The 5,478-nt window shown below is 36.0% G+C and overlaps 1 pseudogene across 1 annotated transcript; it reads left to right on the top strand.

The window, feature by feature from the left end:
- The first annotated feature begins 1,010 nt into the window (after positions 1-1,010).
- LOC147520358 (cullin-1-like) lies at positions 1,011-5,116 on the top strand (annotated as a pseudogene). Its single transcript, XR_015213160.1, has 13 exons — positions 1,011-1,188; positions 1,397-1,444; positions 1,526-1,818; positions 2,669-2,704; positions 2,791-2,877; positions 2,987-3,007; positions 3,277-3,293; positions 3,385-3,508; positions 3,621-3,782; positions 3,908-4,051; positions 4,142-4,363; positions 4,454-4,594; positions 4,685-5,116. The product of XR_015213160.1 is annotated as a cullin-1-like (transcript).
- Positions 5,117-5,478: the final 362 nt, after the last annotated feature.

Genomic DNA, 5,478 nt, shown 5'->3' with positions numbered 1-5,478 from the left:
CGTGAAGGTTATATCATGTTTTACACGTATCCTCTTTTTCAATATTTCAATGCGTTTGTTATTAGAGGTCGGATCTTCTCCACCCGCGTGTAAAACATTAGCCATTACACCTTATAAAATATTATTGACACGTGTTCTCTTATTTAACACCTAAAGTAACGGTGTTACTTAAAACAAAACAAAAAAAAATCATTACAAAAATTAATTGTAATAAACATCAAAACATAACTTAATTATAATCAAGTCATTAAAACACTAATTGTAATAAACATCAATAACTTTTGATTGATATTGATTTTCAATATTAGGTTGAAAATTAATTAAATTCCTTTCTACGGGATCAATTTGATTTTTACAAATTAGTAATTTGATGATTAGGTTTTGAGCTTTAATCATAATTTTGAATAATTTAATCTTTTTTACTTCAAAGTTGAGTTTTAATCAATTCTTTGGATTATTTCTTGAGTATTAATCAAATGCTATGAAGTTATGTGATAATACATAGAAAAGGGCATTAGAGTCTTTTTATTTGTCTTGACCAAAATATTACGGTCAAACTCAGTTGACTTGGATGTGCTGTGGTCTTTGGGGGTGGTAAACCTCTAGATGAAAGAACTATGGGGGTAAAGCTAATTGGCCTAGGTTTTGGGGGGTAAACCTCTAGACGAAAGAACTGGAGGGATAAAACTAATTGGCCTAAGTTCTAGAGAGTAAAACTAGACAACTATTAAAAAGGCAAAGAGCAATAAAATATTTTTATATATATTGACCAAAAAAATAACAGTTGATTAAAAATGTTTTTACTTTTTAATTGTTTTGTGTATCTATTCGTTTTTATCCTTATGCCATAGAGAAGGTGGCTTGTAATTCATTTTAAACAATACATGCATATTAACATTTAACAATGAACCTTTTTTCATGGCATGCCACAATGATTATTATTATCTTCTTCTCCAGTATGCGTAAAATTATCTTCTCTAATCTCACTAAGTTACTTCTTATGAACTTCCTGTCTTCCTTTTCTCCCTCAGGTTTTACCAGGTTTGGGAAAAAGGCATGATGAATCTTTGTTGATAGAGCTAGTGAAGAGCTGGGCAAATTACAAAGTTGTTGTCAGGTGGCTTTCACGATTCTTCAATTATCTCGATATCACTCAGAGATTTTGGTCTGACTTGCTTCCGTGATCTGGTACTTGAAGAGTTCATAACACTTGCTTAACTGAAAAAGGATGTTTCCCCTGTTTTGCTTTTCCCACTCTTAAGTTAAGTTTGCATGCTTGTAGATGCTTAGGTTCTTCACTGGTTCAAACATTTGTGCTTCTTATGTGTTGTTCTTGCATTTTCATAGTCGCTCTGAAACTTTTTCTTTAGTTTTATTGATTCTTTTCTTGTTTCAGGTCTATCAAGAAGTCAATGTAGATGTTAAAGATGCTGTAATCTCGCTGGTATGTTGAACAGCTTCTAAATATGTAATATCACTTTTAATTTTCTCCTCTCGATTTAGTGACTAAATAAATGTGAACTAGATCAAGCAAGAGCGAGAGGGAGAGCAGATTGATCGATCTTTGTTGAAGAATGTCTTGGATATTTTCGTTGAAATTGGAATGGGACAACTGGATTGTTATCAAAACGGCTTTAAAAGAGCCATGCTCCAGGATACTGGATAGAGAGTGATGTGACTCCACTTCAGTTTTTATTCATTTAAAATTTTATAATATGCTCTTTTTAGGAAGTGCAACACCAGTTGTTGACCGTACACAATGAGCAGCTGTTTGAAAAGGAAAAGTCTGGTTGGGTTGCATTGCTTAGAGATGACAAGGTATTTACTAGGATTAAATACTTGAATTTTCAAATTTGAAGATATTGTCTCATGGCAATCTAGCGACTACATTTATTTTGTTTCTAATGTTTGTAACATGTTAGGCGGAGATCTCTTGAGTATGTATAAGCTTTTCAGTAAAATAACATGTGGATTGGACCTGGCTTCTAGCTTGTTTAAACAGGTTAATACTTCTATTTCCTATCCATAACACAAGTTTACCCTTGATGGATGGTTTTTCTATATCATTTTCAAGTGTCGTTTACATTTTTTGAGCTGTTCTGGTGCGGCAATTTACTTCCGAATCGACGCCTTGGTCAAGCAAGTGGAAGTTGCAGCATCTGAAGAAAAGGTCGCCTGTTTCTCAAAAATCTGCTAATCCCAGTACACCACACACATAGACAGGACACAGAACTAGGAATATTATTTCATTTATTGCGTCCTTTAGTGCTTGCTCGTAAATGATTTATTATGATAAGCAAGGATGTGTTTAAAGAGTAAATGAAACAGAAAAAAAGACAAGTTGTTGGTCTTGTTTTATTATGTTGTACACTTCAGTAGCTCAAACTGATTCTGTGTAATAGAGAAGGATGTCTTTAAGAGTTAAGGGAGGGGAGATTGAAACTTTGTTGAATGTTGGTTTCCAAAATTATCTATAGCAATCACCTCTCATCCGAACATACTATATTTTGATTCGACTTGAACATAGCCGCGTAATTCAGATAAATCATCTTCTCAATTCTTGTTTGGATTTTATGCTCTAAAGCCTTTATCTTAGGGATGTGTGTGTATAGAAGCTGGCATCCTCTGTTTCACCAGTGAACTGTAGCTAACACTATATTTTGCGCAGGCAAAGAAATTCAACATGGCCGATTTGCATGGACAGGTAAGATTCATAACTCTTTACACTTAAAATTCAGATTGGTCAACTTACCTGGATCTTGAAAATGAATGGATCTTGTGGTTCTTCAGGGTTATGTTAAAAAGGTACTTGAGCTGCATGACAAGTACTTTGCATATGTGCACAACTGCTTTTCAAAGCACATTCTTTTTGCCAAGGTTGGTGTTGGAGAGTTTTTCCTCCTTGTTTGAACTCCAGTCCCTTACGTAGTAATTTTGAATTCTTTTTCCTTTTCTTTTTCTTTAATCTTTAATGCTCTTTTTGTAGGCGCTCCAGGACGTTGTTGTGGTCTCATAGAATAGAAATGTTGCTGGAAGCTCAAATGCAGAACTACTAGCTTGTTTCTGTCATAATCTCCAAAAGAAGAGAGATGAAACCATTGAGGAGACAATTGTGAAGGTAGGCTCCTATGTGGGATCAATTCGCATTTACTCCCTCGCTTCCTTGTCATTCTGTGCTCTGATTATGTTCTGAATATGTATGTTTTAATTGTTGTTATTTACTTGACAGGTATATCGGCTGGTTTGTAATATCAGTAAAAAGGACCTTTTTAACTTTTTTTGAAGTCCTATCAGTAAGTCTGTCTCGTAAACTTGCCTAGTTTCTTCCATCCATCATAGAAGTGTCGTATCAACTATTTGTGTTTCCTCTTTTCGTTTTAGCAGGAATTTCCTTGCTCAGCGCCTTTTGTCTGGCAACAGTGCAAACATTGACTTTGAAAGGGGTATTGTGATAGAGCTGAGGGCGCGATGCGGTGATGAAGAGATCGGTTTTAACATGTTGCAAATGGTTAGTTTCTTGTTCTCATATCTTCTGACAAAATCCATGAGCATGTGCTATACACATATTACTGGAGCTCTTATCAAATTGTGTGATGTGTTATTCCCTTTTCTTCTTTCAGTTCACGGACTTGATAAAAGCAAGGGAAGACCAGATCAAATTTGAAGAATATCTGACCAGCAACCCTCATGAAAATCCTGGGATTGACTTCACAGCGATGTTGTTACATAGTACATTCTGGCTAGGCTTCAATTCACTCAATTTGAATTTACCAGGAGAGATGGTAAGAAATGGCATTTTCTGACGTTTTGTGTAAAATATCAAGGGGTTTGCTTATTATTAATTATGTGTACATGATAAATGAAAAAAGAAGTTAAAAGGCATTAGGAATTTGTGCATCTCTTTCAGGTCAAGTGTATGGAGGTTTTCCAGAACTTCATTAATACCGACCCAAAAAAAAGAAAACTTGAGTGGATGCACTCCCTTGGTACGTGTAATGTCATTGGAACGTTGGGACAAAACACTTTTGAGCCGATTGTGACAACTTTTCAGGTATAATTTATTGTGAGCCTTGTTTTCCTAGTGGATGGCCTTGGTGAATGTGAATTCTGAGGCCCGAGCTTTTATTTTTCATATTTGCAGGCTTGCTTGCTGCTTCTATTCAATACTGCAGATAGATTAAGTTACTCAGATATCAAGGGTGAATTGAAATTGACTGATGAGATTTACCTTAGTAAAGTGCTTCATTCTCTTTCTTCTGGCAAATACAAAATCCTTAACAAAGAGCCAAACACTGTAACCATTTTACCAACAGACACTTTCGAGATCAATGCTCAATATACTAGCAAATTGCAGAAGATCAAGGTTTGAGCTTTTTTCACATCTGAGACCATTCTTATTTATCCAGTCAATTCATTAGCAACTCGAATGGAAGTAATTTTGCTGAGATTGCAGATTCCTTGCCCTCCCATGCATGAGAAGAAGAATGTGGTAGAAAATGATGGCTCTGGAAAATTTGCTATAGATGCGTCCATTGTCAGGATTATGAAGAGTCGGAGAAGTTTGATTTTTCAGCAGCTAAGCGGCAGGTTTGAGGTGTGTATCTCTATCATGTTACTTTCAAGTAGCACACTGACAATGACCTTCCTTTCTAGTAACACTTCCTATGGAACTTTGGAAATGCAGCCTGATACTAGGACAATCAATATAAGGATTGATTATCTGATTCAACGTGGCTATCTGGTGAGAGATGAAGAAGATCGTTCCCTGTGCAAGTACCTGGCTTACTCTGTTTAAGGCAGGGCAATAGGGAAGTAGGAAGCCATTGACAATAGATAGAAATGATACTCACAAGTGTAGGGAAGTCAGCGCGCCATTAGAGAGAATGTTTTTGTACATTTTGAAGGACTGGTTCTTTGGGCCCTTTGGAATCACCTTTACATAGTCCATACAGAAGAAAGATGATTCAAAGAAATAGGACTCAACATTCAAGTGCATTGATCTGTCTCCAAGGCAGTCTTTGCCATTAATAGAGTTACACAATTACGACTCGTGCTTATTTGCTATTTTACATCCTCATCTTGTACACTGTTATAATTTGTTGTCAATACTTGTTGATATTTGCTACTGTTAGTTAATGTTGAGTAGCCAAAAAAGTTGTCAGGCAGTAAAAAGCAAGCTACTGTACAAGGCTTGAAGTTAAATTACCGCTGAAGCTGCTCTTGCTTTAGCAGCTTGTTTGGCATCAAAAGTTTAAAACAGTCGCTCACAAAGCTGATCTTGTCTATAATGAACTAAAAGACGAGGGTGTTGTGAGTAGTTTTGACTTTCAAGGCACAGCAGTTGAACGAAGCCAATATGACCGCTAATTAACTTACAAGGCCGGGGCCAGGGTGTTTGCACAGACTGTGAGTCTGTGATACACAAGCGGAAAATTGATGTAAATTTCATGCTAACATGATCCTGAAGGAGAATCAAAT

The sequence above is a fragment of the Coptis chinensis genome, chromosome 2 (genome assembly GCF_015680905.1).
Source record: "Coptis chinensis isolate HL-2020 chromosome 2, ASM1568090v1, whole genome shotgun sequence".
In the NCBI taxonomy this organism is placed as follows: Eukaryota; Viridiplantae; Streptophyta; class Magnoliopsida; order Ranunculales; family Ranunculaceae; genus Coptis; species Coptis chinensis.
Note: the sequence above shows the minus strand (reverse complement) of the source record. Positions and strands in the feature narration are given on the sequence as shown.